The sequence below is a fragment of the Falco peregrinus genome, chromosome 1 (assembly GCF_023634155.1).
Source record: "Falco peregrinus isolate bFalPer1 chromosome 1, bFalPer1.pri, whole genome shotgun sequence".
NCBI classification, from domain to species: domain Eukaryota; kingdom Metazoa; phylum Chordata; class Aves; order Falconiformes; family Falconidae; genus Falco; species Falco peregrinus.
The window spans coordinates 11,061,885-11,086,616 of NC_073721.1; the positions used below are offsets into that span (position 1 = coordinate 11,061,885).

The 24,732-nt window shown below is 40.0% G+C and overlaps 1 long non-coding RNA gene across 1 annotated transcript; it reads right to left on the bottom strand.

Annotated features, from left to right (window-relative positions):
• Positions 1-209: 209 nt before the first annotated feature.
• On the bottom strand, positions 210-23,665 carry LOC114013906 (uncharacterized). The gene is made up of 3 exons (XR_003557164.2): positions 23,473-23,665; positions 10,881-11,042; positions 210-633 (listed from the first exon to the last, which is right to left on the bottom strand). It is a non-coding gene; the product is annotated as an uncharacterized LOC114013906 (long non-coding RNA).
• Positions 23,666-24,732: the final 1,067 nt, after the last annotated feature.

Here is a 24,732-nt window from a genome sequence, read left to right on the forward strand (position 1 = left end):
GCAGGGGAGAGATGGATCTATTTTAATTGAAACTTTTGGTAGCTTTGCTGTTGAAAGACAAAAACCAATGTCTAGCTGTGGTAAATATCATTGATAAACCAAAGACCTGCTTGTACATTTGCATTTACAGCGTATTCTGAATTGTTGCAAACTTAAAGTATGCAGAAACAAGTGCTTTCAGTAGCAAGGAAGTAAACAATTTTTCCCCTACGAAAAGTGATCCTTCTGGGAAATCTACTGCCCTCTTAAGTGGCAATTCAGTGTTTTTAATAGTCCTGTATTATTCATGGGGAATCATCTCTCCTGGGTTGCGGTTTCAGAATGGGAAAAGAGGCTTCCTCTGAGTAGAAGGAAGAGACTGTGCAAACTGGTTTGCATGTAAGAGAAGCTGGCCAGATTTGGATGTCTTGCTTCCTCTGACAGAGGAATCCTCTCTGACTGGTTGAGTGCAAAAATGCAAACCTCAAATCAAAGCTGTCAAATCCAGCAGAGTTAATGAGGAGAAGTGAGCAAAGTTCTCACCGCTGTTTGATGGTTCTTATCTCAATGTCGTGCAGTTTTCAATGGAAATCTGCTGAAATGTGCTGATGACGCAAATAATGGGAGGCATACTGAATTCTGAGGCAAAGACATCTGTAAAAAGTAGAGAGAAGCAGACAAATCAGAAGAGTAAGACTGAAACAGAGGAAATGCCGTAGTGATCCCTCTGGGAGCAGGTAATCAAATACATAAATATAAGCTCAGAGAGTGCTGATAAGGAGAAGGAAGTGAAGAACTGATGGAAGAGAAGAAATAATTTGAGAGTGAGCATCAAATTGAAGTTGACTGTAGAATTCAGGGCTGTGAAAATCTGCAATGCTCTAGTATATAAACAGAAGAACTTGGTGTTCCACAGTGGTTAGAGCAGGAAAACATCTGCTTTGGTCTCTGCACTTTAAAAAATTAGGTACGTGACTGCTTCAGCAATATGGAAAACCAAATCTGAAAGATGTAATCAAAGTAACAAAAGCCCTTTTCCTCTTACTTGTGTGAAGAGTGCCCGGCACACTACTGCTGCTCTGTAAAGTTAGAAAACAAGACATTGTAAAGTCAACCAAGTAGTCTGAATTCGTGCGGCTTAGAAGATGTTTTATTTTTCATCCAAAAAGGAATTATATTCTAGAAATGGTGGAGAAACCCAGTGCTTTTAGAATATTCAGTTCTAACTTTTAGCTTTTAGTTATAGTAAAAAACCCAATCTGAATATATAATGAAGGACAAGGTCCTGCCACACTGACAACAAAGGCATTGACCAAGCCTTTGAAAAGCCATCAGTAACAGCAGAAGTTGGTGGTGAATCTTGTGTAATTTCAACAATGATCCATTTCTTAACAAAACCATCATTTGCAAAAAGTCGAGTTGCCTTTCAAGGCATCTCAAATTATTTGTTTACAGATGGAACGTTTACTGTGAAAAACCTTGACCCCTTATTTTGACTGAGAAATACAGAATGCTAGCCCTGGTACAATGTTTATCTCCAAACTCCAAACAGTGTGGTAGATCTCACTAGGTTTCTTCCATTTTGTGTATTTTGTGTTTCTTTTCATGTGCAGGGGGATAAGCACAAGTGGAGTGGTTTGGTTTTGTTTTAACATTGATAATAAATGTGGTTTTAAAAAAGAAAAATGAAGAGGCCTATGTAAATCACAATAAAGCCATTAATCTACCAAAGTGCTTTAGCAAGTAAAGACCTCATTGGATTTAATATGATAATTCCAGGATTTATAGTTAACTATATGCACAAGTGATTTGCAAAATCAAGGCCGTGTTAGAGATGTTATCTGAACTGATTTGTTGTTAGAGTTATTTCATTGCTGTGCTGTTGGGTTGGTTGGGGTTTTTTTTTGCCATAATGTATTTAAAGGTTTTGCATTTAAAACTATGAAATGCCTCGTAAAGAAGAGATTACTAGCTATGGAATAGAAAATACATTATGGTTGTGAACACCCTTTGTTTATGGCAGGAGGAGTTATGGGCAGTCCTTCCCACACACTTCAGTGGATTTGGGCTTCCTTTCCTACCAAGGCAGAGAAATCAAGGCACAGAGTGTGTAAACAACTTATCCACACCCTATACAGTGACACCGGTGGGCCTGGGAATGCAGTCTGCTGCTTGAATCCAAGCTGCACACAACCATCCCTGCAGCATCTTCTAAGCCTCAGCTGAAATATTCTCATTAAACCTGGATTATTCAGTGCCAAATCAATCATAATGCTATTACCTGCAGTTCCAGGAATGGCTGTTGTTCTGCTGGGACTCAAAGATTGAGATCTTTACCTAGCTAGCAGGGACAAGCTTTGATGATTTGAGAGATTGCCCCAGCTCCAAACACATAAGTGTATAGTCCGTGAGACCAGAGAGCTCACATTCAGAAATGCCCTATGTCATAAATCTACATTTTTAAGATCACTATTAAATCAATCATTCCTCCCAAATAATATCCCACATAAAAAAGAGCATTGATTAAAAAACATGAACATCTGACAGCATTTAAATATGACTGCAGGAAAAAGTCCCCTGAAAAGAAAATTATGTTCTATATGTTAATGATATTGTGCATAGGTATCATTAACACCACCCTGTTTAGGAGGTTGGCACCCATTTGTAACATCCTTTACTGGTTAGTGTTTTGCATTATTTTATATGTACAAGATGAAATCTCTGCCCTGTTGAGTCACATTTGTAGTACACCCCACCTGAGTCCCCTTTACAGTTTTAAGACCAAATTCCTGACGGTTTATGCCTCCACTTTATGTTTTCGCTTTGAGCTGCTTTGTTACCCTCTCAGGAGATAAGAGTTTGCTAAATTTGCTTGTGGCATTTTTGATCTAGTCTTCTTCCAGATCCACAGGCTACTTCTGAGAGGCCAATTAAAAGTAAAGGAAAAAGTAAAGCTTACAGTCTGGAGGCTGAGAGGTTATCATGCAGGAGTCCAATGTAACTGGAACATGTTAAGAAGTCTGAAAATCAAAAGGAGTCGACATTTGTTTGCCTAAAACCCTGACCTTGCTCTGGCAACTTCTTATGAATTGGATGCCTTCATCTCTTTCAATTTAACGTGAACTGCACAGAGAAAACAATAAAAATTAAAAAGTTCAGCCTGGTGTTTTTACTTACTCAGAGGAACTTTTCCTAGTGAAAATTTACCTCATTCTAAAAGTACTGTGTGTTTCCAGTCCCAGGCTGGCCCCAGGATGCTCAGAACTTGGCTACAGTCTGTTCCAAACTTCAGAAGATGCTTTCTAGGAAATCTGCCCGGACTTCCTGAAAGATGCCCCTGTGTCCGTGTTACTATCTTGACTTTCATCTTTTTTGTGCTGAAAGCTGAATTGAGACAACCTTGCTGATCTGGAGTGCATTAGGTAAGGGTTGTTGGTTTGCCCTCTCTGTGACCAAACAGGATATTATTTTTGGTACTAGGTGCCTTTAAAGCTCACCAGCTGTTTGCGTGGCACAGCAGAATGAGTCCTCTGTTTGTAGCCTTCCCGTTCCCCTCACAACGTTACTCTGCCTTTTACTTCTTGTAAGAAATCAGGATTGCAAAGGGGAACTTAAAACTGCAAGGGAGAAGCGAACTGGAGGTTTGAATGAGGCACAGCAAGGATTTTTAAACCTGCTTCTTGTAGGGCTGCGTTCTGGCACTCTGACTCTTGGCCGGCGTATGTCCCTGTTCGGCAGAAGGAATCACTCAAGCAATCTGTGCTAAGACTTGTCAAAGTCTAAATTAAAATGCAGCTATCTTACCCTGGCGTTGTCCTAGGCTTCTACAGCGTGCTTCCTACTAGTAAGCTAGAAAAGAGGGGAGGAAGGCAAGCATTTATTTTGGTGATAATTGAGATTATCGATTATGCCTTTTACACCTTTTCATCTAAGAAACGAACATTTTATATCATTTGTGTCTCAAGAGAAAAAGAAGCTGGTCATAAGATGACTTCCACAAAAGGAGAGCCCCTCTAGCATAATTGTCTTTTCAGACAATGTAAGTGTACTTCTCTTTCTAATTAGTTGCATTTATGATCATGATTTGGTGTGTGCCTCTTAATCTACAGAATCTCCACAGAATGGTATCAGACTTTTGTCCCGTGGCTCCTAGCTGTATTGTATTTTATTATAATCATCTTCATTATAAGGAAATCTCTTAATTATGCTCAAAATGCTTTGAAGTTGAGAACAGTGCTGAAATGTATATATGGTACTTTCCCAAATGGCGCAGAAGTGAAAACGTACAGGGTTGTGCAGGAACATATAGTGCTATGTAACTCGAAGAGTTTAGTTGTTTCAAGGAGCAGAATTGTTGACTGGAATTCAGATCCAATAAATTAAACTCCCTGTGCTGCAGCTGACTAGCCAAGTGACCTTAGGGAATACCCTTATTCTTTTTGTACATTTTCCCCTTTGATGAAGTACGAATAATGTGACCGCAGAGAGGCACAGTGAGACTTAAATCATATTTTCACAAAGTGCTTGAGGATCCTCTAAGGAAGAGCATGTATACATGTGATTATTTATTATTTCATCGTTTAAAACTTTTGAAGTACACGAGTGTTGCTAGATTCTGTCAGTGTGGTTGCATGTAGGTGTAGTAAAATTAGAAATACATTTTCCTAGATAGCAACAGTATTAATGTTGTGAATCTGCAATTACCAGGGGAGTTGGGCAAAATGTAGGGTTGCAGGTGTGGCGATAGCTGTGACAGAAGCGTGAGTCTCAAATATTGTCCCTGAGGAGAGATTCCCAGAGTCTTCAAAGAGCCTTAGGAATGGTTACAGAGCAAGTTGGTCTGCTTTGCTCACCTGGTTTCTTATGTTGATTCTTTGACCATTTAATATGCAAGGATTTGGTTTATACTCTTAAATGAACTTTGGATTATATTCTATTTTTTAGCTTGAAAAGTAATTATTGAAGAAAAGCTTATGTTTTTTGTTGGGTTGGGGGGGACACGAATGAGAGAGGGAAACCGAGTGCTTAGAAATATTTTCAAGAAGGACTCGGAGATGTTACAAAGCTGACCATTAAAAAAAACCCTCATATAAGCTTAGCAAGAAGTGCTCCCTGTTGTTCAGAGGACCACAACTTTTTAAAAGCACTCTGGCCTGAGAAAGCAGCCGTAATAGCCAATGCTGACAGATGGTATTAAAGACACAGGCAGGGAACCAACACGTTTTTGATACTTTTACTCCCATTACAAGCTCTCTCAGTGCATGTCTTGTGGGTTAATTACTTGAGCTCTCACAGAAGGAATCCTGGCTTCTGGTGCAGCAGCTTGTTGCAAGACGTGGTAAGAAATTGCACAGGATTTTGAGCTCGTCGCCTGTGAATGTGTGTCACCCTGGTAACCGTTTGCACCTGCAAGCATGAGTCATAAGGGCTGAGGAACTGTAGGGTGATTTTTGGTGGTGTTTTCTTTTTGTAGCCTTCTGAGCATCAGAAATTCTTCATAGACAAAGCCACATAGGATAGAAAAGCACTGTTTTTTTTTTTTTATTTTATTTTTTAATTTATTTTCTTTTTGACATTCCAGTGGCTTGGTGGGCACGACCAGGGTGCCTACTCCAGTTGTCTCTGTCCCACTGCATTTTACATGTATGTCAGCTAAGGGTCTATCTCCTTTATTTAACTTAAGCTGGTTTAGGTGGTGATCATTATGTTTACACTTGATATATAGGAAAACAAGACAGAATTTGGCAGTAACTACAGCCTTTCGTTCTTAGGGTTGTCAGGCACTTGTTAAAAAACACAAAACCTGACCTTTTTTGTGGTTTAAGAAAGGCACTTGTCAGAAGTAAAATGTAGCTTAAAATTCAGAGTCAGTGCAGGGACCATGCTGATAAGCTGATGTTTTATTCTGCAGATATCTTTCTAATAAGAATGGTATTTGTCCTCTTACAAACCCCATTTTATTTGAGGAGCAGGAGCTTATAAATTGGATAGCTTCAGTGACTATAGAACTGACAATTATCACCAGCTGAAGGTCTGTTCTTGAAGGTTGTACCAATGAGAGATTGCTATTTTGTAGCACCTTTCATCCTGTGTCTTATAGTGATTTGCAAACATTAATTAAGCCTCATAGCACCCCTCTGATCTGTGTAAGTGCTGTTAGTCTTAGAGATGTGTGAAATATTCATGATATAGTTGGAAGCGTTCAGAGTTTACCCCCCTCCCAAGCTCAGGGATGTTAAGGAAATGCAAAGTTATTTGAGATTCTCTGCATTGGAGAATTTGTCTTTTTCCTCTCTTTGCATATATCTGTTGACAGCCAAAGTGTCTTACTGTTTGTGTGCAGTCTTCTTGTTATTGTTCCAATTTTCAACAGAAGTGATAGGTGTTCTTTCAAATAAATGTTGTATTTTAATTCTTTGTACTTCCTAATTAACCAAATCCGCATAGCTGTCCGCTATATAAAGGGCGATCAGGCCAGTGACTCCCTGTCTACTCCAGAAAACTGCAGGTAGAAATTATCTGGGCTAAGATCTATTATGAAACTGTAACGGGAGAAGGAACCTGTAAAGCTTGTTGTTGTTTTGATTCCACCATAACTATAAAGGAATATTTTCCTTTTCATACCTCCGTGGGTGTGTCTGTGTTAGCAGTTCAGAAGAATATTGGGCTTTTGAAGCGAACCCCCACTCCCCGTACTTTAATTCACATCACAGAGAGGTCCCGTAGTTCATAAACTGCATCTCTTTGGGATGAAACTGAACTAAAAGCTGTACACCAGCCACAAGCAAGCCATCAGTTTGTGGGACCACTGTGGGACCTCACTGAGACCTAGCAGCAGCGGGTTTGTTTCCCAGACCCACTCCCCTTGCTCTGCACTAATGGAAACCTACCCTGCATGTCCCAAATACACCGTTCTGCAGCAAACCCTGTAAGTCTCAGCAACCTGATATTTACGAAGATAACCAGAATCTGAAGAACCAATACAGCTCTTGTTCTGGGTCTTCTTCACCCCCTGAGGTAAGGAGGTGATGTTAGAGTGCCTTGAGCAACCCCATTTATTTTCTGCGCGATCCTTTTTTTTAGAGTATGCTTCAGCTTACATGGGAGTCTGTTTTGTTTACTCTCAGTACTGTTTAAGCTTTGATTTGTTTGCTTGCTTTAGTAAGTAATTAAGCTTGGGTTCCTTAAAATTGGTTTGCATGTTGTTGTGTGGCTCTAACATAGTTAGTTTGGGTTTGGCTGGTCTAACCTTGCTGTGGTTAAGCTGCACATATTTTCCAGGCTGTTAATGGTCTCTGGTTTGATATAGTTTTTCAGTATAATTGAGCAAGCAGCAGGAAGGGGAAGCTATGGCTATTGAAAAAATGTTTCTATTGGAATATTAGAGCTGTCCACATGATCCACTGGACTGGGATCTCACATGTATGTAGCAAAGAGGACTACGGTGACACCAATACACAAGATACTGAATGATTTGTTGTTTCCATTATCTCCTATAATCTATATAATTTATCCCAACTTGTTTAGTGAACTTTGTTCACTGTATTAGAATCACAAAATGCTAAACTTCCCATTTCAGAAGTGGTGTGTTGGAGTACTTTTGGGACTTTTCTTTAGGAACAGTTGGCTTTCCTAATGAAAACTGTTTAAGAAAAAAGAAACCATCACCATCCCTATTTTTCAGGTGATTTTGCACTATGTAAGCATTTTAAGCTAGGGAATGTCCCTGTAATGTGCTAACTTCTTCAACTGGTTTGAAAAAGCTCTAAAGGTGGAAGGTTGAATGAGTGTGCAGAACAATGAAACAAAATTTCAAAAGACCGTAGAAAGTATGGTATTTTCAATAGTCTGTCCTACTGCGTAGCTCAGTGTCAATAGGAACTCCCCTGCCCACTGACACATATATAAAAAATAAATAGTTTGATTGTTATTTTGATCTGCTTTTGGCTAACGGTTTTTCATAATGAAATTTCGTATCATCAGGCAGCTTTACCAAAGCTGTGGATGGCAGAGGAGAAAAGGAGACTCTGTAGCCACATGGACATATGTGGGTGTGCTGTTTGTTTGTTTAGATGTCCACTGGATGGAATTTGATGAGTTAGCAAAATTTAGGAGATGTTTTTTCTCTTTCATAATTTACCGGTAATGTTTTCCTGTAATACTAATACCCCGTATTTGCCATGAAAATTCATCACTTTGCATAATCATTCAGGGGTCTGTAGTGGTAAAAATGTCAGCGTTATCCCTTTCTCTTTATTAATAGAGCAACAGTGGTACCAATCTACTACTCCTGAAAGACTACACACGGCCTGCTGGAAATCAATTGCCAGTTCCCTTATATATGCTAGCAGAAGGCTTATTTGAACTATGAATGGTCATAAGCTGCAGTGTCTAGTTCTAGAGATAGGCTCAGAGTGTTATCCACCAGATCCTTTGGGATTCTGGCTTGGACCCGTCTGTCTCTCTAAGGGACTGCATAATGACGATCAAGGGCCATCTTCCCATCTTGGAACTGTCAGGTGATTCTGCTGAGAAAGGATATATTGGAAATGACATCAGAGTTCGTATTATAGACCTAGGGACATGCTGCAGAAACGTTCTGCTGAGTCACCCTGGTAACCAGCCCAGATGCAAATCATAGTTTTCCAAAGGAAAATAAAAGTTAGGACAGAAGGGCAGATGTTTCTCTGATGAGATGGAAAACCAAACTATCAATCCCAGTAGGCTACAGTGGCACCTGGAGTGCAGGTTTGTGTGGGACAGGAGAAGGAGAAGGATGGCGTGTTTTGCCCCTGGTTGTTTTGGAAGGGGAAGACTTGAAACAAGCTCAGAGCACTTCAACCTTTCAGCTCCGTAGTATATTGAAGAGGCTGTCACCTAAGCAAATATTAGGCATACAAGAGCAAATCAAACATATTTTGTAGCTGCTGACCTGAAACAGCGAAAAGATGGAAAATTTTAATTTCTAGTCAGGTTCACATGGTAGGCATAATGTTGTGTTGTCCCATAATCGTTAATTTGATAAAGAAGAGTGTTGTGTTTGGATCTCATCTAGTTAGTATCAGCTCCCTTTTTACTTACTACTGTATTTTAAGGAGGCAATTTTTCAGCGCTCTGCTAATGTAATTTATCACCTACATTCAAGGCTCTGACAAGATACCGGCTCTTGTGTTATACATAGTAATTGCTGCTGCCCTCATTGGATTTGCTCTCTGGTTCTTTCTATAGCTGGAGTACTTCTGCTCTCAGATCTGCTTTTCTGGAAAGGATATTACAATGAAACAAGTGTCATAATTTCTCATCACATGCAATATACACAGTCTGTAATTTCCCTTTTTATAAAATGAAGCATATAGAGGCTTGGTATGAAGTGTGTTACATCCTCAAAATGGAAAAAGGTAAATTTGATGTATTAACTGGCTAGAGAAAAGACACGTAACAGGGTAATTCAGTAGGGATCAGGTACAAAAATATTGACAATCAGGTCTCTGATTAAAATCTACTTACCTACCAGTGACTGCTCGATGCATAATTAAGACAGATTCTTTACAGACTTTGTTTTACACAGAATGGTTACAAATACTCAGTATTTGAGCATTTTGTTTGCATGACACTTCATTACAAGGTTCTTTAACTCTTTCATGATATAAAGGGTATAGAAAGCATAAAACTAACATAATTTAGCCACAGTGAGAGCTCTAAGCTCAATTTCTCAACCTGAGAATCTCAGTCTAATAAATTATCTAAATTTCAATATTTACCGATTATAAATTCTAGTTACATTTAATTTTGAGAGGTCTGCAAATTAAAACACAGCTCGACTTTGATACATTACCAACCTAAAAGCAATCAGCTAGAGTAAATGTAGGCTATCAGATATCTTTTTGGCTTGAGGACTGACAGTTACAATACTTTCAGAGGAGCTTTGTCTCATTGCCACCCAGGCAAGTTCCGTGTTGCAGAAATGTTATTGGAAAGCAATACTCCTGCAAAATATTGCATACAAGGAGTTGTATGCAAGAAAGTTCTTCATCTGAATATTTCTATTCATTATAAAAACCCTGAGAAATCCTGTGCGGATTCTTACAATGCATCTTTTGGAAGTGAACCCAGAGTTCTTCTGGATCCTATGGATGATGGATAGTTAAAGTTCTTCTGGATTCTTACTATCTCAGATGCTCGCATAGAGAGAATTTACAACCTCTCTCCTTCTTGCTGAAAGCAAAGTTCTCATGTTAATACAACAGACATCCAGAAATAATTGCAGTCTCATCATGAATATGAACATCCAGCTGGGATTTAAATCCCAGCGATGGAGTGCAAAGAGTAATGCATTAGAGCTGAATTCTCATTAGTGAATTGAACCTCCACGTTGTGGTAGGTACAAAATATCTATGCTAGTTGAAAATTAAGGGAGCAAGAGAGAAGAGGGAAATAAGCAAATCTTCCGAGAACGTGGCCTGGAAAATTGTAAATGTATTTGTTCAGGAAGATATCTTTAATGAAGTGCCTAACAGCCTAGTCATACCAAATCATTTTCCTGCAGCTTGGATAATCAAGGTTAGAACTACTCTAGTATCACCTCCTCCTCTTGAATTTGGTGACAGGTACATATGTTGGCCTGCAGACAGTTCTGTTCCATAGCACCTTTAAGTCTTCTGACATTTATCAGCTCTGTGCTGCAACAGAAGCAAAATTGTGCAAAGGTTTTGCTTAACAAAATTTTGTCTAAACAAGTGTTCAGTTAGATTTTTTTCTACCAGTTGAGCCTACAGAGCTGTGGCCACAGATATATTCCTAATTAAAATGTTGTAAAAATAGATATATTTCCATGAAGTAAGTGTATGTGCATATGCCAGCCCACACTGTATATTGTGACTAGGAAAGGTTTTGAATACCACCTTTTTTATCAGTGCATTCACTTCATCTGTCTGTGATGTCAGCTGGGACTGCTGACTTCTGTGAACTTGGTTTGAAGTAGTTGCTCTCTTGATAACTATAGCCATTCCTCATCATCTGACAAGGCAGCCAAGACTCACAGCTTGGCCATCTGAAGGAAGAAGCTGCAAAAAAGAAAAGTGGCAGGCTCTCAGAAGTCTGTCCTGTATGCAGATCAGCTCGGGAAATATGTTCTTTCCCGAGCAGGAAAAAAAATATTTGGTCCTCAGAGCATATTAAATACACTGGAGAATTTCACAAGGTAGAAAGAACATTCAACCCAAATCAGTAGTTTTAGGAGAACTTCACATTTGATACAATTCTGCTCTGGTTAGATTTGTTTTCTGGTTTTTAAACCACAAAACCCATTTGGTCAGTATCAGGACATTGACAAAACCACTGCTATTGCATCTCTTGGTATCTATGAATCTTATTGAGAATGTATGTTTAAACCAGGCCTTCCTCTTGCATGCTTGTTGCATTTTATTTTTCGATTTACTTCTGTTAACTTCTACAACATCAGTTTCTGCAGAGTCAAACTTCTCTGGAGCTTTGACATGAAGACGTTTGACTCCTAAGATCTTCTATTTGGGACCTTCTGACCCTAGGTTAAGTATCATTTTAAATTAATGATATTTAAAATACTAAAGCCACAAGTTGAGGGAAGAAATGACCTTGTGGAGGTTCTTATGTTAATTTTGCTGTGTTATCTTTGGCAGTAACCATGAATGCAAATGATCTCCTAGCATATAAGGATAATATGGTTTTAATTTTGTAAGTCAGTAGCTACCAATCCAAATGGGGGTGGGTTACTATCTTGGCATCTCTGCTGGGAAAAAGAAGGAATCCGAACAGCTGTGCCTGAAACAGCAAATCTGGAAACACAGCTGAGAGTTGGTATCTATGCACTGATCATAACGTACAGTCTAGTACTGGTCTGTTTTGACATGTGGCTAATAGTGGCTTTTAGGAACAAGTGGAAGAAAACAAACCTCATATGTATCTCATCTCTCGCAATGTTAATTAGTGTGTAATTCATCTACTACATGCAACTCTTCAAAGAAGAAAGCCTTTCCTCAAAATGGCTTCTGATGCACAGGGTAGCAGTGTGCTGGTTTTGGCTGGGGTAGAGTTGATTTACTTCCCAGCAGCCAGTGTGGGGCCGTGCTTTGGATGCGTGCTGGAACAGGGCTGACAGCGCAGGGCTGTTTGGTTACTGCTGCGCAGAGCCTGCCCGGAGCCGAGGCCCTTTCTGCTCCTCTCACTGCCCCACCAGCGAGGGGCTGGGGGGCACCAGGAGCTGGGAGGGGACACGGCCGGGACAGCTGACCCCCGCTGACCCAAAGGGGTGTCCCATACCATACGGCATCATGCTCAGCATGTAAAGCTGGGGAAGAAGGAGGATGGGGGGGACGTTCAGAGGGATGGTGTTTGTCTCCCCAAGTCAGTGTCGGCACGTGACGGAGCCCTGCTTCCCTGGGGATGGCTGAGCACCCACCTGCCCGTGGGAAGCACTGAATTAGTTCCTTGTTTTGCTTTGCTTGCGTGTCAGCTTTTGCTTTACTTATTAATATGTCTTTATCTCAACCCACGAGTTTTCTCACTTTTACCCTGTTGATTCTCTTCCCCATCACACCAGGGGGAAGTGAGTGAGCAGCTGTGGGGGCTTAGTTGCCAGCAGGGGTTAAACCACAACAGTTGTCCGTAAACATAGTGAAAGCAAAGTAGTAACAAAATTCAAACATTTTAATCTTTGAAGACCTTGGTCATGATGCTGTGTAATCAGCTAAAAAGATTCTGCTGTCAGGTTGCCTTTCTACACATTGAAATAGTGGAGTTTTTAAGGATTTATGCTAATGTAAATTTCCTTATGGCTAGGACTGTGAAGTAGCATTTGGTTTCCCATCTTCTCAGAATGGATGTCTCCATTCTGCAGGAAGGGAGTATTTTAGCTGGATGTACCTTTTTGTTCAATGAATAACCAATTAGTGATCCATAAACCAAGTTACGACCACTAGTACGATATTCTTTCTCATGTAGTGTCAAACCAAGAAAGCAATCAGTATCTGAGGATTATGTAGCACACTGTGCAAAAGCAGGCTTGGTTTGATAATGGTGGCACCGTTATTTTTACTGTCTTGTGAAATTACCATTGAAGTTATAAATGATGTTGTGTAGCGTTATTGAAAACTGTTGATAATTAATTATTAAAACAGTACGTACCTAATGTATTGCACCTTGTTCTGGTGTATCAGAAGTTTTTTAGGAAGAGGAAGAGAGTTTCATCTTCACTGAAGAAGGAACTTAAATTGGATTTTGGTTTGGTTATATAGCTACGAATAGTACTGGGCTTTATGACTACGTCTGGTGTCATCTTTGGTAGGTCACATCACAGGGGAAAGAAGTCAATATATTTTGATGGAGAACTTGCACCTCTGAAGAAGTGTTTGATTGCGGGTAAGGTGGCACAAAATTAGTGACACAAAGTTGCTCTGGATTTCATCAGAGTAAATGAGACGTTTGGCCTGGAGCCTGACAAATGTCCCAGAACTGCTCGCTTCCTATCGGATGTGATGCTGTTTTCACTGTTTTTGATGAATGCATTCTGCAGTTCACTTCCTCCTTCAGAGACATCTTTTTTGAGCTCTCCTTTATGAAGTGCAAAGGCATTCTCCCTGCCTTGTTATCGAGTCCCATTCACAGCACATAGAATTACGACATTTTATTCTTTATGTAAATGTATTATAGGGAAGTAAAGCAAGTAAAAATAATGAGATGATGAGCTTTGATGGTACTGTATAAGGAACGCAGTATTTCAGTGAAACAAGTGACAGCCAATAACACTGCCCTGTTTTATCTTTTTGAACACATTTTACATTTCATTCTGGTGCTTTGCATTAATTCACATAATATGCCTGTTGATAACAGGTTTATTCAAAAACTCATTAAAAGTTGTAGAAAAATGAGATTTGCATAGAAAAAAATGTCTTTGGAACTTTATGTATTTTCCCCTTCCTCCTTTTTCCAGCCCTCAATGTGCACAGCAAAAGGCTGATATGGCAGACATCAGTCAAACTTCTGCTGGCGTGACTTGTCAGAATTTCTCAAAAAACTTCACAAAAAGAAGGCAAGGGCAGGATCCAGACCTGCCAAACTTGCAAAGGCTGCGAGCCTAAGGCTGTCCTAACTGCTATTAGTGGGAATTGGAAACCACATTAAAGCACTTCAACACAGCAGAGAGGCCTCCTGCACCAGTGATTCTTATTTCTGAGCATGTGAGACCCCAGTGTCTGTTGGAGGTGCCAGGCGGAGTGCCCTGGAGGGGAGCGACTGTCCGCTGGTGCGCAGGGCAGCACCTGCTCCGCTCCTCTGCCACGGCTCACCCGGGTACCCAAATGCCCTTGTGCATTTGTGGATCCCCTCCAGCAGTAGAAATGCATTTTTGAAATTATTTTTTTCTTTTTTCTCCTGCTCATTTAGTTCTTGGCTGTATTCCTAATTCTGCCCATAGGGAGGCATATGAGTAGCATTTGTTAAAAACTGGGGGATGTGGATACCTGCCTATTTGAAACTGGGGAAAAAAGCATCTATAAACCATCAAATATGTTAGCCATAACTAAATATCTAATAGCCTTTTCCTTGGAGCTGCCCCATAGGAAACCTTCCATTATTCATTGTGTTCTTTACACTCTAGTATATGCATTTATGCTATAGTATGAAACTGTTTTGTAGGTGACATCTACTAACCTCTAACCACTCTAACCTCTGTAACTCTGATTGCACTGTAACCTCTTCAATCCATTTGCCTTTATCACATTTATTCATGTTTTTTTCTGTGACACAATATGAAGTAATGGTTGCCACAGGAACTGCTGCAGTCGCAAACAAGCAGCCACGCAGCTTTCACCACACCCCGTGAGGGCAGAGGGGCAGCACAGGCAGCTCCACAAGCGACAAGGGTCGTGCTGTCCCTGCAGTCAAGATGTCAGTTTTCTAGGACACGATGTCTTTGGGTTAGTCTGCAGCGTGCTTTCTGGAGGTCAGCGCATTAGATGCTGTCAGCTGTCTGCAAGGAACAAATACATTTTGCTTTTGAAATGACTAGACAGAAAGTTCTTAGCGCTCTGCTGGCAGTAGGTGTTTTGGGTTTGTGGCCTGCAGACTTGTCAGCACAGTGCCCTGGGACCTTTCAGTAGGTCAGCTGTAAAAAGTCAGGCTTATTAAGGAGTATGGAGAAGTACGTCTCTCTCACACTTGGAATCTAGCTGTTGACATCGGTGTTTCGTTGAATCATGAAGCAAGCTAGTCCTGGGCTGTTGGCATTTGGCTAGGTAAACATCTTCCATGGGCTGAAGGAGGTCAGCATGAGGCAGCCAGCCATGTGTTGTGAATTTTCCCTGCTGTTCCTGGAAACTGTTTTCTGTATCACCTGCACAGTTCTCTTCCCTTTCTTCTCCGCTTCCATAATCTGTGGTGGCCACAGCTCCCTTGTGTTGCCACCTCCCCTGTTCATTGTTCCCTGCTGAAGGAGCCGGCAGCGTGGGGGTTTTGCCGCAGTAGCGTGGGGTGGGGACTCCACCACCTAAATCCATCCATACCATCTCCTTGACTTGCTGCCAGAAGGAAATGATTTCTTGCCATTTTGAAGACAGGCCCCCCTTTTTTACCTCATTTTCCTCAGTAGCTTGCTGATCTCAATGAAGAAATAAAGAAACCCTCAGCTCTTTTCTCCCCCTCCGTCCAGAGCGGCCAGAGGGAAGGAGGAAAGTATTTTAGGAGAGAACGAAGCTGGGAAGGCTGGGAATAAGTTGGGGGAAGGGGGGCAAGGCAGGAAAACAGAAATCTTCTTCTGTTAGTAGTGAGTCAACTCATGCAAGGGTTTCAAGGCAACTTTTTAGCGCACACCTGCTCTACGTGATATGTTGTGGTTTTTATCATGTTTTCCCCACTTTTGTATTGTTTTAACAGTGTAGGTACAAGCAGTTGTAACAGCTACTTCTCATTGTTTGGCTTGCAACAGAGAAACTGTCAAATTAAAATAAATTCTTGGTTGTTGATTTTTTAAACATTATTATTAGGAAAAATGTGCTCTTTCAGAAGTATAGTAAAAAAGTCAAACTAGTAGTTGAAAAAAAAAAAACCAACAATAAAAAGAGGTATTACACAGGTAGGACTGAAACATCCACTGCAGTACAAGCTGAATTTATCAGTCCTACAAAGCAGGGGTAGTGAACCAAAGTTAATGAAAGTGGTGTTTTACAGAGCTCCTTCAATGTGCTAGTGCTTAAGAACAAGCACTGAACCCCTAAAGAAAGGACTAGGATGGCACAATAAATTAAAGTATGTTATTGGATTGAAGAAGTTAGCTGAGGAACTGGGTGATCTCAGTCAGCCAGCTGTTCCTATGCCATTGCTTTGGTTTGTTTCCATACTGCTTGTGGCTTTATAATGTGTTAGGATGTAATGGTGACGTAGCTTTTGTTGTCTATGCTGACTGCCAATTTCATCACGTGAAGCTGTTTTAATTATCTGCCCAGAAGAATAAAAGACAAATTAAAAGTCATAAGGGAGTAGCAGATCCTTTGAAAACAAATTTGCTTTCACTTCCACAGTCACTGACCCACTGTCTGCCTTGTGAGGTGAAGCAATTGGGTGGATGCTAATGTAGAAGTGTGAGGGAATGGAAAACAGTGATGTCATACTTGTCTATTAAATTATTGAAGATTTTTAATTACTGTCTCAATGGAATTTTCTCGTTAACAGCATGTTTCAACTCTCAAGCAGTGCAGTAAGTCTTACACAATCACCAGCTTTTTAAATTAATATATTAAACTCAGATGATGTGTATGATCTTTTTAATACAACATAAGATAGCTCTGCTTTTTGATACTCTTCACTACTAAATTTTTTTCTTATGCATTTGGCTCTGAAGAACACCATTATAAGTGAATTAATACATAGTGCAGCTACAGTTTATGTCTTCTAGTGTGCTTCACTTTTTTCCTGTTTGATAATTCAGGTTTTATGGCTTGTGGGAAATTTACTGTACAGGTACATATACAGAGATTGGCTAGGCAAAGGGCCTGAGAGCCCTCTGAACTAAGAGGAAGGCGTAAAAGCAACAATATGTCAAGGAGTGACTGAACAAAGTGGCTGAGGAAAGAAACTGAAGGATGCAGGGGGCTGCTGAGGTTTGATAGAAAGCCCAGGAGCCAGCCTTGGGAACCAGTAATAAACAGGAGATGAACTGGAGTGGGAAAAAGTGACGAAGATGATGTGGAGACTGTGACAAATGCTTCCAAGAACTTTTGTCCTAGGACATATATGAAATTGGTTTCCTTTTTCCAATGAAATATGGAAGGCTGAGGTTGTTGGATCTGGGATAGGGATCCCAGAAGGATCGTAGTCTTGATGTCTGCTCTTCAGAAGGAAAAGATGGCAATGCACCAGAAGGTAATGCCATCACACAAAATTTACAGGAAGGCATAGCTTATCAGGCTTGTTCTGTGAATGACCAAGCACGCCCAGAAAATACCCACTAAATAATCCAAACCTGTGAGTCCTAAAATCGATGTTTCTTGCAGTTCTTCGGCGAAATTAGGCAGCTTGTACACGTGCCTTGGGCAGGCCCTCACAAAGCCATACTTGCAGGGTAGAGGTGGTTTATTTTTTATGAGAGTTAAAATATTCATAGAGAGCAGCTGAGCTAGCTGGAGACAGAAAACTGCTTTCAACTGGAAAATCTGTTAGACAGGCAGGTTAAAAGCCCAGGCCACCATATTGTGTCGGCACGCCTGCCATTCACAGATGCTAGCGCCATCCGTACGTGTGCAGCTGGCTGCAACCAAGCTTCCAATTTGCTGCTGAACTTTTCTGTCTGATGTCGGAGTCCTTCAGCTGTTTTTTGTGTTGAACTGATTTATAACTTCTTGACGTCAAGTCTAGCAGTATGTGTGCTTTATGGGCTTTCAGTGGATGTGCCAGCAAATTTATGAACCACATCTGGGTCAAACTTTTTGTTCTTAGTTTAGTGTTCTGGTTTGGAGGAAGTGAAATTTGGCTGGTGGGATATGGCAAGAAATCTTTTGTTTCACTTTGATACTAAGCAAGATAAATGTTTTGGTTTTTAAACCAGCTATTCGGGATTTTTTTTCTTTTGTACATGTCAATCACTACAAAAAGGTTTTCATTGCATTGAAGGTAATTCAGCTTTTGAATTTGAAAATGCACACAATTTCTGTGTGGGTTTTCATGTCATACTATCTTGCTAACAAAAATTTTAAGTCAAATGCTTATTCTAAATATGAAGTTATTCTTCTGAGCATCAGTTTCTGATGGGTGGTTATATTGTCATTTATTAATTGGATAGCGTTAAAAGGAATCTGGGGCAGAAGCAGAGCTCATTGATGCAGGTATTTTAGAGGGGAAAAACAGATATAAACTTAGTTCCCTGCTGTGGTGTAGATTCAAATAGCTGTTTTTTTCTCTACTTTGGCAGTATGAACAAGGAGGACTTAAGGAAGTGGCACCTGTGCATTTAAGGGAATTAATTCATTCTGGTATGATGTTATATAAATAAACCAATGTCTGCTACTAAGATTTTAATTCTTTTCTTGCCATGCCCTGATGAAGATGTAGCTCCCTGGCTGCTGCTGGCAGTTTTTTGGGGTTGCCTTGGGGTTCTTTTTAAGTGAATTTGAGAAAATTTTAGAACTTTGTCAAGTAGTCTAATTTTATAGATTGGTGCATAAGAGATGAAGCATTTTTGTTACTTAGTTCTTTGAAAGGCAAGAAACAGGGGCTTTGCTATGACCAAGCCATTTCTCAGAGTCACACAGTACCAAGGAACTGAAATGTGCTTTCCAGTTCAGTTCCACGGGTTAAAATGCCTTTCTGTCATGGGGCACCAGCCAGTCCTTTCCTACATCCCTATTTACCTAAAAATCTTTCTGTCTACCTGTGCATCTATATTCAGGGACATTCCTGAATGATGTCTGAGGAGACTAATGGCATTTACATAAGCAAAGAGCTGTACTGACAATATTGCCCTGCATTATATGGATAAAGTGCTTCTAAATGAAACCATGAGAAAAGAGTTTAAAATTGTCTTTTGTCATGATTTTAATTAATCAGGTTAATCTCAACATTGTGATATTGTCTACAGAATAAATGGTATTAAACCAACGTAAATAAAATAATTACTGAGATGGGCTTGTAATTCAATAGACAATTCATGTATGATTAAATGCCCACACTTTGCTACATTTATTTATTAGAAATTAGTTTTAAACTGATTTTTATGGATTTATTTTTGCTTTAATTAGTATGAACTACTTGATCCATGTATAGTGTCAAACACTTAGGGATGTATTTGAAAAACTTTTATGTGGTGTATGGGTAACTTTAATCTTTGTGTTTCTGAATTTCAGATGAAGTGTATGGTTAATAAATAGACAGAAGGAGAGGGAAGGTGCTTCAGGAAATTTCAGCACAGAAACATGCAGGTCTGACCGAACAGCAGCTGATTTAAGTGGCTTTAGTGTTCAAAATAAGCAATGTCTTCTGAAGTAAAAACAGAAGTATCCATTTTATATTGGTAGTAATTCTGAAAATCCACCATTGAACATTTTATTTAAAAGCCTAAAATTGTAGCTTGGCTTTACTACATCACAACAGAAAGGTGGACTATCCCTGTGGCTGACTGGAAAACTGTCGGTGGATAGCCCCCTCTCAGATGGATGGGTCCCTGCTTTAAGCCCAGGGATTTTTCAAGCGAGTGGTTTCTGGTTGCTCCATTGAATACAAATTGAAAAAAAAAAGTCTACAAGCTACAGATACTTATCTCAGCTTTCAAAGCATGTGTTCAGCATTCAGGAAAGCCACTGGAATAGCAACCCTATAGGCTTTGTTGTGGAACCTGATTTAAGACAGAAACCAACCTTTCAAGTTTTTTCTCTTTGTTCTGCCTTTGTTCTTTGTAAATAAAGTTGCAGGAAAGGCTCAAAGATGAGAATAGTTGTTTCTCACTCCTATCCAATTATTGGCCTTTCTGCCAACTGAAAATACATTGACTGTTGCGGGTACATGCAGTATGCAGTCTTCAGTGTATGCAACTGACCCAACAAACAAGATAATTAAAGCCCTGGCCACCAGATTTCCACTAGCCACTGTCATCTAGATTTTGTAGTAATGGTTCAGCTGGAAAACTTTCCTTTCTCTCTAGTTCCTGGAAGTAAAACTTGCTTAAAAGCAGCAAGCGCTTCCTGCTCAAAAGCACACTCCTTGGAGACGTTTTACTCGGAGGCAGACCTAAGGTTAGTATGGAAAATGTAGGAAGTTGCAACAGAGCAAACGTTAAGCCCATTGTGCAGAATGATAAGATGCAATTAATCCTGTGTATGTCTTTTACATCTGTTTCTGACTGTCTCTGGCATTGGCAAAGCTGCTGTTGCGGTTATGTATCTTAAGAAAGCAAAATTTAAGAACAGTATTCTATTGGTGACAGCACTGTAACTGTGCTGACCTGGTCCGCTTGATTTGCTAAGGGCAATTCACTGACTTGGACCCATCTTGTAAGTTTAACTATCAGTGAATGGCCCCAAACCCACCCCTGTAGAGTAAGAGGCATCTTGTGCTTGTAACAGTTTGATTTAAAAGAGTAGGAGGCTTTCTGGGACATCACCTTCATTTTCCATAATTTCTGCCTTGCCCTGTAGTAAAGTTCCAGTGGCAAAGTTGTTTGTTGAGAGAAAGGGCACACACATCACACATGCCTGTTTGTGAGGCAGCGGCAATATTCTGTTTCTCTTTGAATTTCCATAGTGTTTAGTGTGTGTAAACTGACAGCAAGTACTATTTCTGGAAGAAATCGTAGTTGAATGATGTCATACTTTCGTGTATAGTGCTCTTTAAAAAGAAAATGTGAATTTTAACTTCAAAACAAGAAAAAAAATGCAAATGCTCAGCCTGTCCACCCATGTGCACATGCAGATAGATGTACGCTGTATTTCTTGTGAAGGTGGAAAGATGGTATTCAAAAGAAAATGCCATTTTAAAAACTCAAGGAGAGGAATAAATATCTTCATCAACTTTATTCCCCAGATTGTTACTTTGATTCACATCTCTTTAGTGGTGGTGTTCACGCCACTGCACACCTTCTGCTGTTCCAGTCAGTCATATTGTGTGTTAATTTTTCTTAAAGGTTTCTTTCTGGGCATATAAATGGACACCTCTCAAAATCCAAAATAGTCAGTGTTTAGTTAACGGGTTAAATGCAAATGCTTCAGACAGTGAAGGGAAGGTGATCCAGGAGACCTATAGATGTCACTGCAAGAGGCTCTCCATTTATTTGTATCTATTTGTATTTATCTTTGCATGTGTGTAACCATTTGAAGTGTGTGTGTATTAATATATACTTTAGAGGAGGGCGACTAGAATATATTAATGTCTTAACACATCTCAGTGGGTATTTCATAGAAATATGTAATTTTATGCAAGAGGAGGGGTGCTCCAAATTGGTAGCAAAGTATATGCTTATCAGCTTTAATTAGTCACAGAACTTATACCTCCAGTAGTTTAAGCAGGTATGGAGTCAAAGATTTTCCTGTGGGATTCACCATCTTTCTGTCCTGGCAATTTGCTTACAGATGCTGACATTTTGATGTAATCCGTCCATTAAATAAACCCCAGAAGTAAGGTCTTCAGATATACTTTTATATCCCTGGGACTTAACAAGTGCTTTTTACTGAAAAGATTCAGGAGTGTCCAAAGGAAATTGACTCAACCTAAGACAAGGAGACCATCCATTCTTCCCTCAGACATGCATAAATTTTCATAAGGGACCTTTGGGAGCTCCTCTAGATCCCCCTCCAGCATATCAATTACATTAAGTAACTGATCTTGCTTAATGTAGTGGAGTCAGTGCTTCTTCATGTGATCTGTCAGGATGAAGTTCACAGCTGCTAAGGATGTATCTTGCAAGATCAGGCCCTCTGCTAGTGCTAGATGAGTCTTGGAAATCAGAAACAATTAATTTGCTACTCGTACTAGTTCTACCTGCAGCGGAGTGGAGGCTGTCTCTAGTTTTTACAGGACTAGGAAGCACAGTTGTGCCTAAGACTTGTCTCAGAAGTCCCATTTAAGAGTAACTCCTTTTTTCCAATCAGGCAGTGTGGCATGTACAAGCACTTTGTGTCTATCCACCCACACTTTGTCCTTTCTGCTTTCATCTGAAATGCTCCACTCTAGCGCTCAGCAATATAAAATTGATGAATAAATAATATGCTAAAAGTGGGAAAATATACTGCTGAGTAAATGAGTTGGTTGCTGCTGCTTTCCAAATGCCTGAGCTTTAGCTAGAACACAACTCATAAACCCAGAGATTTTCAGTATTGTTTTAACAATTTCCAGCTCTGTGTTAAACTATGTGTACCCTCATTCAAGATAAAGTATTGGTGTAGTAAAATAGTTTTATTCCATTGAAGGAGAAAAATGGGGAAGCTACTACCAGTATATTATTAAAAACAAAACACACACCTGGCATTTTCTGTAACTGTTTTCACCATGTACGCAGTGCTCCTAATCATAAAACAGCTCTGTAGATTTTTGAAGGTTTAAAATATACTTTTTATTTTCCTGGCAATTACGAAAGATTGAAAGATCCTATGGCCTTAGGTAGATTCTGAATGTGAGCTGAGATGTAGCTCTGCTGAAGGCGCGTGCCACTTGCCTTTAGGCAACATGCAACGGCCAAGAGTACCAAGCAGGGAAAATGTGGCTGCTGTTGTTAATAGTGGTTATTACAGCATGGTTGTGCTGCCTAGCTTGGGTGTACAAAGTTATCTTTTGCTCTCATCAGTGACACGGAAACACCTTTGCTACCCTGTGACCTTTTTCAGTGAGTTTTCTGGTGTTGTAGGTACAGCAGGTTGTGGTTTTACTGCAGAAGAAGGAAGTTCTTGGTGTTCACTTCAGAATAGACTTTGCTACGTGTTAGGTTCATGTGGTGAAAACCATGGCCGTTTTTGAGCTCAGTAGCTTAAGTAGAGGTTTCGGTGCAATTAGAAATGGAAATGGGATGTAGAAGAGAGCTCAGGGCTCTGAGATGACTAAGGGAGACGTGGTCTGGCGGAATGAAAAAAGTGAGACAGCTCCAAGACTAAGAAAGAAAAGAGATGAGAGCTAAGGAAGTCGATGAGGAACAGGTTACTTCAGTCAAAATGGAAACCAGGCCTGGATGAGAGGAGATGTCAGAGAGAGAGATATGAGATAATATATAGTCTAGGTGATACAGAGCATTCTGCATATTGTGTTACTGAAAACAGCTTCCCAAAGGACTCTGGAGAGTTCCTGACCTCCCATCTCCTTCCTCTCCCTACTCGTTATCTCTTCTCAAGTAATGCTGCTTGCTTAGCTGTTTTCTTTAAACTCTTTCTTTCAGAATATTCCAGCATTTCATAACCTCAACAGTGCATTTTTTCCAAGAAGAAAGCTCTTATGCAAATACCCCCCAGCACCTGGACCAGTTGTCCTAAGGCACCGTGAAGATAAAATCACCTTGATTTCTTGTCTGTAGAATGCTTCTTCCTGGAGTATAAGAGAAGGCAAAAGAAATTCTCCACAGGAGTTTAACATTCTGATTTCCATGTACGTGTCCTGTCCTGGTGATTACAGCTGCTGCTCACATGGTGCTCTGAAAGGAAAATTTGTCGCTGTAATTCTGAAGCTGAGGAAAAAGTAGAATTAAGATTTTGCCTAATTAGTGCTACCTTTCAAAGGTCTATTTTGAGCTGTCTTCCTCCAGCCTGAACTGTGTGATAGTTTCTGAAAATGTAATTTAATCATATCTGATTGCTTGTTGGAGTCTGCAATTAACTTAGGTGCAGGGGAATTAACAGTATTTGCCAGGTGCTGCATAATTTACCAGGAGCTGCTTGTGCCACATATATGTAAAGTGTGTTGGCTGTTTAAATTTATTGGCCAGAATATTATAAGCTTATGATTGACTAAATTTTATTGCTTCCTTTCATTTCTGTCCCCAGGATGAATCAGCCATGAAATACCATGTAATTATATACTCAGTACTACCCAACTATCCCTTGCAATTATGCCGCATTATAGCTGTTATTTTGGAAGATTCAAAACTACCTATCGAGGAAGTTATTTTTGGGATGCATTTGATTGCTAGGATGAAGCTAAATCTTCAAGTAATTCTAGACATGATATTGAATAAACATCCTCAATGAACTCATTGAAAAAGTAGCTTTCATCTCAGAAGACCTCTGAAATCCCTTCCTATCTAAAAGGGTAGAAGTCGCTTTAGAAAAGATCTTGTTCTGTTAGGACTAACATTTTTGTCCTATTTGGGAGTCAGTTCTTGCATCGGTTGTATAATTAAAAATAGTAAGAGAATAGAAAACTTGGCCGACTCCCTGCAGGAGGAGTTGTGGACTGTTTGGAGTGCCTTTCTGAGATCCAGATTTGTACCCTAATCCTACTCTCAGGCCTTCTTGCATTGTAAATTGCTGAATACCGGACAATCTCAGGAGACTTTCATGTAGTCTTTGTGCTTCTTTTTTTTTTTTTTTTTACAGTGTCAGGAAGGTAAAGCTTTAGAGGAAAGTAACCCTCAGCTTAAGTCTTGGTTCAGGAACGACAACTGTTACAACTTCCATGCCTCACTAGCTAGCAGAAAGGTTTCTACTGTCTGACACCTCTCTTCTCTGTCAAACTTGGAAATTTACACCGTCATTGAAATTCCTTAGAAAATTATTGTGAAAAGAAATTGGGAAGGCAAATATTTTGACTGGAATAGTT